The 14021-nt window shown below is 32.6% G+C and overlaps 1 protein-coding gene across 3 annotated transcripts in view; it reads right to left on the bottom strand.

Annotated features, from left to right (window-relative positions):
* The window catches only part of Spock3 (sparc/osteonectin, cwcv and kazal-like domains proteoglycan (testican) 3), a 394510-nt gene that overhangs the window by 135249 nt on the left and 245240 nt on the right, over positions 1-14021 (bottom strand). The gene's annotated exons all lie outside the window — the stretch shown is intronic.

Here is a 14021-nt window from a genome sequence, read left to right as displayed (position 1 = left end):
ATTCATAGTTATGAAATGTATTTTCGATGGCCTCCAAAATGGCAGCGATTCTTGTTCAGTTGTACAGAATTCACACATCCAGCACCTTCTACAAGCTGCGACTGTAATTCCTTTATAAACAGTACGATAAAACAAACAACAAAACAAAAGAAAAACTCCTAATTCACTTTGTGCATAAAGGTACTTTTAGAGAAAACAGCAATAAAAAATTATAATTTTTCAGCACCTATTAGTATCTTAGCATCAAATTAGGAGGATGATAACCTCCCCTTCTATGGTATAGAAATGTCTCAAAATGGATATATTAGGCTTTGATCCAAATAACAGGAAGCCCATTATCTTCTTCTTAAGTTTAAAATAGTTTGTTTCTAAACACCATTAAACTCCTTTATGTCTCTACTTGTCTGAACAATTTACACAGGGTAGGAAAAGGGTTGGGAAAAAAAGAAAGAAAGAAATAGGCAACCTACAGCAAAACATTCCAAATTAAGAATAACTCAGTACTCATTCATGATATTTGTCTATGGAGAAAGTAATTGGATGTCTTGTCAGGATGAGAAAAGATGTTTTACTAGAAACGTTTGTCTTTTCATGAAAAAGTAAACCTACAAAAACATGGTTTCAAAATACTAATTAGTACTATAAAGATTTTCATTACAGGAAAAGAAAGTCAAACATGTTATTTCAAGTTCAGTAAAATCTAGATGGGAGTTAAAATCTGTCTCTCTCCCTTTCTCTCCTAAATATAAGTTTTATAAAGGCTTTCAGAGTTCCAGAGACATTTTCTGCATTTCAGTTTTGTGAAATACACTAACAGGCCATGTAATAACCTTGTCATATCTCATCACTCATCTCATAATAGATGCAGTAGTAAAAAACAACCACAGTGTTATTCCTGATTGAATAATTGGCATAGGACACTGAAAAATGTGAAACATTATTCTGTACTACTTCAACATGGATAGGTTCCTGAAATGCAGCAAGGATGTAAAAACAGCTGGCCCTGTGCTTTCAATTTGTGTAATAAAATCAAGGGATAAAATTATACAACTTTTTTGTTCTTTGGGTAAATTAAGAGATGTATTACCATGTTTATGTTTCCAATGAAGAAAAAGTATTTTCTCAGAAGTTTATTGCTCAAGTAACTCTACAACTTCACAAATCATTAACAAGGTACTGATAGGCATCAGTGGAAATACACAAATAGGACGAGAATGCCATTTATTTTTAAAACAAAGCACCTACAATTGAGAAAGCAGAGCCTTTACCCATGAAAACGAAATTAACATTGTAATACAACAGATACTAGAGCAAACTGTTTTACTAACAGGAATGAAGGGTTCCAAGTAATTCTGATTACTTCCAATGTTGCAGGTGACCAAGACTCAGCCACCAGTGCAGCGATGGGAAGCTATGCAGGCCACACACATTGCCGATCCCGTAGAGTGCAATCTTAGCACTGTGACGTGCTCCACTTCTCCATGGGAAAGTCGTATCTCTGTTTACCATAGAAGGGATTTTTGGATTTCCAGGGTCCTTCTGTCCATAGGTCTCATGACTCAAAATTTGCTTGGTTTGACATCACCAATGCTCTCCAGAATTATGTGTTACTCACAAATTTGTTATTGAAACATTTTGTTCTTAGAAAGACTAGTGGAATAGGTTTAGCTATAATTGAAAATTTCTAAAATTTCATTTAATATCTGCAATATCTATATAATATATAAATATAAAAAATAAAAGCATATATATTGCATGTAAGTGGAGTTCATCTTTTGTTTTTCTTGTATTTTTTATTAAATTTTAAAGGCCATATTTTAGAGAGAATGATGTATTATTCAAAGTGAGATTATGTCATGGAAGAATCTTACAGGCAAAGATGTACAAAAATTGTGCTTTAGAAAAGGTAGCTCAGGTTATCATCACGGTTACCTGGCAACCGTGAGTGGAAAATGACAGGTGAAAAAGTAGATCTGGAAGAGCATTACTATGCTTGTTATTCTGTATACCTCAGGCACAGAAAAAGTCTTTGCCATCTGAGGGTAAATCTAATTTTTTGACATAGAAAAATTAATTTTCTGATATCGTGAATTATTATCAAGTAGAAAAATTAAATTTGTAAGATACAATATTCAATGTGACTAAAAAATCCAGAAAAATAACTTGCAGCAAAAATTTTGAAATTTATTCCCTTAGAACTATTTTTCAAAGAAAATTTTGTTTGAGAATTTGAGATGACATTTTATCTACTTTGTAATGGCATCTTGGAGACTGCATGTTTTTTCATATGGAGTTAAAAAATGTCCTTGTGAGCCCAAGGAAATGAAACACTAAATGATAATACACAAAAAGCAGAGTCATTTTTTAATTTTTCCCTGAATTTTATTTTTTTTAAATCTTTCCATACAAAACACTAAGTTGGTTCCACACCAATGTAACTGTTATTATTTTTCTAATTGCTGGAAAATTAAAATCACAAAGAAAAATTTATACCATTGCAAGTATTCCTTTACCTGACTCTTTCTTAAGGAGTCGAGTTATATTATCTTCTCATTGCTTGAAATAATACCTTGTGGCTCTGATTCACTATTTACTGTAGTATACTTTATCTTCTACTTTTTTTCAAAACTTTCTTTTATTTTAGAGAGAATAAAAATAATAAAAACATTATTTCTCTGATAACGATGACATAAATCACCACTGCATATACTCAGGGTCTAGATTTCTGCTTGGCCAATTGTATTATGCATTTTAACAGTACAATGTGAACTAAATCTCCATGTTTGAGGTGTATATCAATTTTGGAAAGAAGATAGATGATCTTACCATAATAATAAAGAAAAAAAATAACAGTGAATTCGATTTGTTTCACATTTGAGCCTATCATTCATCAGTCTTGACAAATCCATCACCTCATGGCTTCTTAATTGCTTCATTTGTAAAATGATAGGCTTCATCATTATGGATCATTGGATGCTAAGCAATCCATTAATCTATCAACAGTTAATGACATCACATGTGAAAGCACTGCACAGAAGTAGAAGTACAGATAGTGCATATTGGTCATGTGTTATATTTTTAGACTCTGACAGTGTTGCCAAGTGACTTGAATATATCCTTATGGAAGAATGAGGTTGAGTTGGGTAAAAAATGACTAACAAACTCAAGCTGTATGGCTTGGGTCATCTATGTGTGCCAAGCCATAAACAGAGTCCTGTCACGTGATAACAGAGAAGTGAGAAAATAAAACATGGTCCTATTTAAAGTGAAATGATTTTGAGGACAGTATATTTAAAATTAGACATTTGTACTGCAATTTTGAGGCACATCAATAAATCATAAGGAATGACAGAATAAATGAATAATTATTTTTCTAAAATCTTGTAGTTCCTGAATTTGACTCCATATATTAGACATTCTCTTAAGGCCTTAAAATGCAAACACAGCAAAATAACCAATAATATATTATATTTTCACCTTAAAAAGGAACTATTAATTTCTATGTTAATTTCTCAAGCTCACAGAATTTGGTTTTTTTCTATATGCACCAATATTAATTCTTATTCACTGCTTTAACAAAAATTTTTATTTTAATATAATAATACAATGTACAAATTAGGAGAGTCATGATGTTGTATCACAACTGATGGCAACTTGAAATATCACTTGTTCACTGCCTACACCTAACAGTTTGCTCCTTTTATGTAGTTAAAATTCTTGTAGTCTTGTGAAATTCCTTCTTATGAATGGACTGGCAAAGCATGTGTCCTTCCCTATTGACCAGAACGCCTCAGAACACAAGGCTACTCTCACTTTTTTCTCCACGGGTCTTATGAAGCACAGAAGCCATTAGCAGGATGCAGGAAAATGTATTATAAGAGGAACAGAAAAAATTATATGAAAATTGGATAGGAAACATCTTACAAATATAGCAGCTACTATTTACTTTAAATGATTTCTGTAGTCTGTATGTCAGTAATTTGAGCACTGAAATAAGATAAAATAAACCATGTTTTGTAATTTTAAAACTCTCCATGAGTAAACATTTATACTACAAAAAATGTTAGCACCATTACTATAAAATGATGACTATTATATAATAAGTTGGCATAGTTTAATTTGCAATATGAATTTAAAAATCCTTGCAGTATGTATTTTATGAAGAACAAAGTTTCCCACAAAAAGTCCACTTCTAGACATATTTTAAAATTCAGTGGTAGGGAGGCGTAATTAGTAAAATGTATCTTCTAAAGCTTTTTCTACCATCAATTGAATATATTGTACAAACAGATTAATAATACATTTCCATCATTAACCGTGCTTTCCAAGCCAACCAACAGGTTATAATATTGTTATCAAAGAATGGAAATAAGCAGTGACTTAGAGTGTCTGCTTTACAGAAGTAATAGAATCAAATATTGGTGTTTCAATAAAAGTGGGCAGTTTACAAGGAGAATTATCTTCACTGAAGTAATCTTAAAACAAGGCCTGCACAATTGTACTGCTACTTAGAAAAAGTGCAATTCCATCTAGATTTATTTGAAGTATCAATGCATCCCTATCTGAAGGTCTTTCACTGATATTCTAAACCTACATTACATCAAGAGATTTGAATTATGGACAAGTTATAATGATGTTTGAAAAATACGCTCTATGGAATCACTTTTTATAGGTGGTAAGGACATTTAGAGTTCTTGAGGACACTAATAAACAGCTTCACAATGTGAAACTAGAGAACTACAAATGATATGCATGCATATTTATTTATAATCTTTTTTTCAATGTGACCCTCAGTGGATTGAATGAGTATTGCAGGTTTGAAATGTGTAAAACGTAAGTATGCTAAATTCAGGTTGTAGTAATCTAAGACCCTACTGCTGCTACTACATACTTAATTCCAAACATGACTTTCATTACTAAAATCTTTTTCAATTATACTATGGAAAATTTTCTCCTAACTCCAAATCATCTTTCCCAAATAAGATATAAAGAATCATTAGTACAGTTATGGTCTATAAATGCCTATAAATCTTTTTCCAGCAAGTTATATGGCAACAGATTGGAAATTCATGATCCTACTTATGACAAACTGGCTTCTTAATTAACAACTAAATATAATGCCAGTCATTAGCATAAGTGCTGGAACATTATGTTTCCAAATAATAAAATATTATTATAAGGCAGTGTGTTGGGAATTGAGCAAAATATTTCCACAAATTCCATGCATGTTCACAGAGTAAAATGGGATAAACACATGCATTGTAATATTATCTATTACTTTATTAACCCTGTACAATATGAGTTATACTGAAAATTGTGTGGATAGGAAGAAAAAAGTTAAAAATGGTTAATTGTCTCCCTCAAGATTCTCATACTTCTAATTGTCTGACATGGACTTCAAGTGTCTTCTCATTTCATTTTTTGTATTATTCTTCAACAAATGGCCACATAAAATTTTAAGTGTTATGGAGAACCATATTCTAATATTTCATGTATTTTTGCATTAACTTTAACTTACAAATAAAAAGTGACTTATTATTATCTGATACTTTATTTTAAAGAGCCTGCTTTCACCAGAATGTTTGTAGATATTTATACTTAAAATTGATATGAAGTTAACTAAATAATATAACTTCGTTTCTCTAAATCTGTAAGATTAATTCACACACTGTTTCATTTTAACTTTAGGTGACAGGTATATTTCTAATCCAGATATTAGTATATGAGAAGGTTCACTAAATCTAAATTTCTATATTTAACACAACAATTAGGGCCAGGCATTGTGGCACACTCCTGCAATTCCAGCTACTCTGGAAGCTGATGCAGGAGGATTTGAACTTTTAGCCCACCTTGAGTTACTTAGCAAAACACTGTCTGAAATTATAAAAAAGGCTGGGGATACAGCTAAGTGGCAGAATAGCCCTATGTTCAATTTTCAGGAAGGCTGGAAGAAGGAATGAAGGAGAGAGGGAAAGAGGGAGAGAGGTATTAAATTAAATTAAGGAAGTCTTGCTCTTTTGATTATTATTGTTTCCAAGGAAACAATCTTTCAATCATTACTTAATCTTAAGTAGGTCTGTAGTGTCAGTACTGAGGAAAATGTGAACTAAGGCTTGAATTCACTAAAATATGATTCTAAAAGATCAAAGAAATTCTACATTTGGAAAAATACACTCCTATTTTATAGGTAACAGTGACAGGTAAGTAATTTAAAAAGGAAAATGGCATTCTGACTAAAAGAGAATGATTAATAATGCAACGTGTTCCAAAAGACATGAGAAAATATTCTGTTTGAACACTCAAAATATATTTTATATTTTAAAATCTGTCTTGATTATGAAAATTCTTTTGATTTTGTACGTTTGCAAACACAAGAAAATGTTTTTAACTGTGGTTCAAAAACCCAGCCCTGACAGCTTTAACAAGCATTTAACAAATAAGTGCTGCATTTTATTTAAGAAAACAGTCACTAAAGGCCACCAAAGTTCAGGGAAGGAAGCACAGCCATTCTTTCATGCATGGTCTTTACAGAAGTCATAATTACTGGCTTCCTTATTGTTTATTGCTTTACTGGAAAAGGAAAGAAAAAGGATGAAAAACAGCTGTGTTTTTCCTGGGTACAATTTGCAGGCTGAAATAAAGGATAAAAGGAATAAAACTTTCAGTACATATTTATTTTATCTGACAGTATATTTCAAGTTAATAACTAATTGATATAATTAAGCAGAAAGCCTACTTATTTTGCTTTGTAAATTTGTCTCTACATTGTATTTGTCTTCTATCCTGAAAGAATTCAATTTAAAATATGTGTTAACTGTACAGTATGATCAGTAGGTCAGATTTGCTAGGCACAAAACTGTTCTTCAAGAAATGTTTTCATAGTAAGTCATACTATGTCTAAAAGATTATCAGGAAAGCTTTTCAAAAACATTTCATCACTGTACTAGTTAATTTTCTCATTGCTAAGACAAAATACTTGACATCCAGTGGCAATAGGTTTATTTAGCTCACAGTTGTAGAGGTTTCATTCCACAATCTGCCGGCATGACAGAGGGGCAAACCTTGATGGAGGGTGGAACATGCCAAAGAACAAGAGCAAAAATAGCAGAGGAGGCCTCTTTTTCTCCCTTATATTTTGTATGCAGGTTACCTACCCTATGGCAGGTGTACCATTCACATCACTTATGTATGTATGTATGTATGTATGTATTTAGTTTTGGTACCAGAAATAAAACTCAAGACCTTATGCTTGCCAGGCTGTGCCACTGAGCTATATTGCCGGCTCCACCCACATCACTAATTCCAGCAAGAAATAATGAACCAATCACAAACTCTAGATTCAGCCATCTCTACAAAGCCTACCCTCTTGACCACGTGAGGCTTTAGGGGGACACCCAGACACAAACTCTAACAATTATTTTCATTTATCACTTATTTTGCCACTGACTTTTCATCTTTTAAACCTAATATTTTAGAGACTGTTCATTATTTACTCATTAATATATGTGTCATGCATTCATGATCTATTTTACATTCTGGAACTCTCATAAGAATAGTCATTGAATTAACAACGCTTGCTATTTATTTGTAGACAAAAAGTATTATCTTAGACTGGGGTTTTTATATGGTCCAGGAAGTATTACAGCCAATCTGGAGTCTATCTCACCAATCTATATTCACCTTCAAGGCCTCAGCTTTAATACCCTTTCTTTTGTAAACTATATCTTGATTTCCAAGCACCTGTCCACTATGAAGATCTTTTTTCACATATTCAGCTTGAAACTGATACTCTTTTATATAATTTATCAGCTCTGTTTTCACAATCACTCATATGGCTATCATCTAATTTAACACAAACTCTATTCTCACCACTCTGATTTTGAAGATAGTTCTTGTTCCTGTGACATCTGCTAAACCATTAACAGTAGTGCTTGTTTCTAATATTCCTTTCTTTCTTACTTCTATCAATTCTTCTGGTTCTAAAGTTTGGGAGATAATATATCCACTGAGAGGAAAACGACATTCCATATCCTAAAATATCTCTAGGCACATTGAGCTTCTCATTTCACATTCAAGCAGAGAGCAGCTGGCAGCAAAAAATGTCATGGCCATCATCGCATGAGATTCTGTACAAACTGCATTAACCACTATGTGCTCTGGAGAGGCCACGCCATTCTGAAGCCCGTATAATTCATCCAGTCTTATCTTTGATTTCCTTCGGCTAGCTCACACTTCTAGAAACAGAGAGTAAGGCAGAGGATGATTTTGCTTCCTATATCTGCTGTAGTGAAATGCCAAAAGCTTTCTGGCTTAAGTAACAGTGATGGAGACTAAAAATCTGAAGTCAGGATTGCTTGACAAAATCAAGGAGTTGGCAGGGCCACACTCTCTATGGAGGATCTGGGTGAGGGTAATCCATTCCTTACCTCTTGCAGCTTCTGGTGGCTGTTGCATTCCTTTGTGTATGGCTTATCTTTCCCTGGTCCCTCTTTATATTGCCTTCTTCTGTGGGTGGCTATATCAGAAGCCCTTCCATCCCTCTTAAAGTATGCATATGAGAGCACTTAGTGCTCACCTTGATAAATTGCTCTTCTAAGAATCCTTAATCATATTTTACCACATAAGGTAATAATTATTCTACTATCATATAAGACAATACTCACTATTCTAGAAACTGGGTAGTAGGCATATTTTGGGGAATGTCATTTACTTTACTTAAGGTAGATACTTGGCAAAGAGAAAGCTCACTGTCTCACAATAAAGAAGCTGCAGGAACAGAATCTGGTAAAGTTACCTTAATTACTCTCAGGCATAAGTTCACGCAGATAGTGTATCATTTTGCCCTCAGAGTACACTAACCAACTTCTTCATGTGTGAAAGGAAACTGTATGTTCCACAGACATTTGGGTACTCAGATGCTGCCCATCAGCAGTGAGAAAGACATGATCATCTCAAAATGTGTGTTTTGTATAGACAGGGGACCACAACCGCATGCGACTGATATTCCTACATTAGAAACCAGTTATAACTTCCCAACCACATACATTCCTGTCATCTATATTCTCAGTGAATTACAACACCATTTTTATTTTTTCACTCTGCTGATAATTTGGGGGAGGAGGGGACTTACAGTGTTACACTTATACAGGGTTAAATACCATGAAGCACTAGTTTTCATGGATAAAAATGAAAACACCAGGGACATCAACACTTCTCTGCAGCCTGCAATTTTCTTTGCAGCATGAAGCTCGAACCAAGGGCCTTGCACAAGTTAGGAAAGTGCTCTGCCACTGACCTGCATCCCTATCCCTGACTGTGAATTGTGTTGATAAGGGGACCAAGGATGGAGACAATGGTCTTTTCCTCTCTCTTCCTCTGCATTCAGCGGTAACAGTCACCATGGGAACGTTCAGTGAAACTGCTGAGTGGGTAGGCTTAGTGCGATGGATAAGGGGAGATACAAGTTCCTCACCATTTGGGACGGAGAGGAGAGAAAACTTTGCAAAACATTAGGAATCTATTTCGAGAAATGAGGTCATAGGTTTTGTTCTAACAATCAGCTGATTTTCTGTGTTTATGATTTACTTACCATTTTTTCCAAAACAACTTCACCTGCTTGCCTCCCTCTTCATTTTGTAATTACAAGTCAGTGTTCTTTCATCAGTATGTTTCTCTAAGCCTGGTACAAAGTACTCAGTAGATATCACTGAATGAACAAGTTAAGGGCAAAAGAAGAGGGGAAAAGAGGGAGGGCAGGCCAAATTACACCTCTGGCTGAAACACAAATGATGAGGGCTATTTTACTAGATTTTTGCTCACTTAAGAAATTATATAACACTTTGTTTTTACTAAAATTTTATAAATATTTTAAAAATTTAGTCCATGTGAAATGTCACTAGCTTTTACATTAAAAGCCAGTCAGATAGAGTAGAATAAATATAATAATCTTGACTTTGAACTCAAATAAAGTCTTCTTTTTTCTGATAATTTTCATGCCATAGCCTAAAGAACACGACAAAGCATTTTATATAATTTACTTCAGTAGATACAGTCTATCAAGGAGTTTTTGTAGAGTGACATTTTAGAATTTTTAACATGTTTTCTATTACTCATCTATTAAGCAAGTACTCAGGATCTGTATAACTGTAAGATAACTAGTGATTTATGATAAACAGTGATTTATATAGGCTTTTTAATATTACTTTATTTTAAGAACATAGTGAATTTATGGGGTTTTTTTGCTTGTTTCTAACAATGGCATTTTAGGATAAAAGACTCATTTAATTCACAAACTCATGCTGATATCCTTTTGAAAAATATTATAGACTTTCTGGCCCTTTTAATAGTTTGTCTATTTTTTTCCCTGAGCAACTGGAGGCTATAAAGCACAATGCAGACCATGAATTCTCCACTCTATCATTAAGAAGCCATACAAAAGAGTAGAAATTTGTCTAGGAATTTATCATATGACCAGAGATTGGTAAACGTAATTTTAGACCTGAATTGTAAGTTTTGGTGTATATACTCCCAAGGCTAAATCAAACTGGCCTGGAAGATATTCTCCAAGGCTGGGCTTATATTTTTGAAAACTAAACAGAAACTCAAATAACTTAATATTGTAAAGCTTGAATTTCCCTGGACTTGAAAATCCCAAAACTGGCATCCCAGCCTAATTCTACTTCAACTGTACTTCAGACTTTAGGTCAAAGAGTAGCATTTTTGTACCCTCTTGCTTATGTTTCTGGTTTATTTATAGTATTTGTTGGACAAAAGTTATGTTTGTATTATTTTATCTGTAAATAAAAACCAACTCTCCCTTACTTTATTTTGGTACTATTTGGTACATTATTGGGGTATCCTTGCTTAAATAATGTAGTATTCCAAGGGCTACAACATGACAGATAGCACTGAGGTTATATACTGGAGGTCTGTGAGTGATAAATATTAATTCCTTTAAAATTTTTATTTGCATATATATATTTTGGTAAAACAAAAAACCCTGATTATTCCTGTGTTCCTTTAATCACTTTTCATTAGCAAATTAAATATAACCCCATAGTAATTGTTTCCTACAAATTTCACTAGTTATAAATATAGATGCTGTCCTACGTTTATGCAACTCAATGGCATATGTAAACAAGATATCTATATATTCATACTTACAAAGGAACAAAATAATTGAGTTTAGAAAGAATTTTCAATAAATCATTCTGAAAAATTTAATATTCATGCAATAAATACGAATCTTACAGCAAAAGCACAACAAACATTTTCACAGCGGCTATTTCAAAATGGGACAGACTAGAACCTGCAATACAAAACAATGCATTTCTAAAAGAATACAAACTATGGAGGACCTAGGGTTTGTTGATGATCTTTTAGATATAATATCAAAAGCACGATCAAAGAAAGAAAGGGTCATTTTGACTTCATTAAAATCATAAATTTTTGCTCTTGAAAAAACATTGTGAATAAACTCTCACCAATAAGAAGTCAAGCAACCCAATTTAAAAATGGACTAGAAATGTTAGGAATTATTTATCAAAGACATGATCTAAATATGATAAATAAGTGTATGAAAAGATAATCCATCTCAAATATTATCAGAAAATTTGGATCTGGATTACTTCTCTGAAAGATTTTTAATGAAGTCAGCTTCAAGGAATAAGGAAATTCCATAGTTTAGATACATGTACTATAGTGTTGAATCCAGTAATTTTTTATTAGAAAATTTCAATTTCATGTAGTTTCTTTATAAAGTCAAGAGCCCCTTCTTATCACATATCTGTCTGATATTCCTAGTATGCATTGCTTCATTTAAATGAAGAAGGACAGTTCCTATTTCCCTTATTCATTTGTAAAATAAGGTCTGTCCCAACAAGGCATCTTTCCCTCCAAACTATCCCCTCTTCAAGTCCCAACTGAATGATTATCCTAAGCATACATAAGAATATAATTAAGAGAGAAATTTAAATATATTTAAAAATGCTTAATGCACATGGTAGTCATCAATTTATGAAATGATAATTATAAGCACAGCAAAATGTAGGATTTGTCATTCAATGTAAGAATTATTTAGTTAGACAATTTTTAGAATGACATACTTTAAAATCTTTCATTAAGGAGTATTGACATGTATAAGATTATAGATTTTTATACTCTTTTAAACGTTAACTCTTGGAATCTTTAAGTCAACACATGATGCCTACTCATGAAATCATTTTGCTGCTTTATAATTTTGTGTTTACTTTAAAAAATATTTTGCTGGGTAGATGACTACCACTTTAATAATCAAATATACTGCAATAAAATTATAAAGAAAATATATTTTCTCTTAATACATTTGGAACCAGGGAGAGGGAAAAAGACAGTAAGAAATAAACATAAATAGAAAGTAAATAAACTTTCATTAAAATTTGTCAATAAATCTTCAACTGTTAGTGCTACAGAATTTTTTGATTCATTGTTGATTATAACATTTTCCTCTCTCATTAGAAGCAAGAAGTGTATTGTATATAAAAGGAGCTACTCCTATGAAATTGGTATAAATTGTACTTAATATTCTTTCCCTGTAAAAAGGAACAATGATAGTCATGTTTTGATTGACAGCTCTTTAATAATTCCACTGGCACCATAAAGTTATAAAAAAGCAACCTTTCATGAGAGAAGATAAATCAAGGGGAAATGACTAAAAAGAAAATTGCTGCATTATGAAAAGGTCAAACACTCAGATTAACACAGAAGGCATTTATGAAAAATATTTGCATTTCCTGTCAAATGATCAAACATGTTGTGAATTGGAAAGAAACTGGTTAAAAGAAAAGACAAACAGTTCAAAAGAAAAGACAAACTATGATGGGGAAAACAGGAAAGGAAGAAAAGAAAAAAGAAAACAATATATTTATACTCAAGGTAGTAAAAATAAGTATGCAATTAGTTTCTCTTAGTTCACTGAAAAGAAAGGTTTCTGGTAATATTGTTTGGACAAAACATCATGGCTATATCTTGTACTCTATCTATTATGAAGACAACAATACACAATGTATTAATTATTGTAACTCTCATAATAACCAGTTCTGTAATTGTTTTATTGTTATTTTTAGTTTTTCTCCTTAAAGTCAAATTTTAAAAATGAACCACAGAAAAGGAAGTTCACATTCATTATCCTATAAGATATGCTTTCATGAGATCAATTTATTTATGCTGTAAAATTTATTTTGATAATATTGCTAAGGTCATTTTTAAAACTTGTTTTGAATAAAAACCAGAGTAGCTAATTAGATTTGCATTAAATATATAAATGGATCAACTTGTCAGTTTCCAAAAATAATGTTCTTTCCCGGGATTCTATTTTTTGCTGTTGTTGTCCTTTGTTTCTTTCTTTTTTTGTTTGTTTGTTTTCTGGTACTGGGAATCAAACTTACGACCTTGCACTTGCCAGGCAGGCCCTGTGCCACTGAGCTAAATCCCCATCTCCCTAGGGATTCTATTAATGCCTTCCTCCAGCACTCTTCTTATGGCTACAAGAACACATTTACAAATGTCTTTCAAAGCATACTAGGTTAGCCTGCTTGTGATTATTGCAGGAAAAAAAAAAGAAACTGAATTTTCCTTAACAGTGCAAAAGCAGTACTGTATTAAATCAATACATCAGTACATAAAGGACAACTTAATTTATTTTACCTAAGATTAACTTTTAAAATCTCCTCATATAAATTTTATCATCAGTTTATTCAAACAATATAAAATGCATTTAGTACAAAGATTTCTGCATACTTTCTCAGCATTATATGCCCCAGACCTAGAATACTAGCTAAAATGTAAATTCTTAAAAATATCTGTTTAAAAGGGGCTGGGGATTTAGCTCAGTGGCAAAAGTGCCTGCCTGGCAAGTGCAAGGTCGTGTGTTCGGTTCCTGGTATCGGAGGAAAAACCAAAACCAAAAAAAAAAAATATCTGTTTAAAAGAAAACATGGGGGGCTGGGGATTTAGTTCAGTGTCAAAGCGCCTGCCTGGCAAGC

The sequence above is a fragment of the Chinchilla lanigera genome, unplaced genomic scaffold (genome assembly GCF_000276665.1).
Source record: "Chinchilla lanigera isolate Chin_1 unplaced genomic scaffold, ChiLan1.0 scaffold00002, whole genome shotgun sequence".
Classification (NCBI taxonomy): domain Eukaryota; kingdom Metazoa; phylum Chordata; class Mammalia; order Rodentia; family Chinchillidae; genus Chinchilla; species Chinchilla lanigera.
Note: the sequence above shows the minus strand (reverse complement) of the source record. Positions and strands in the feature narration are given on the sequence as shown.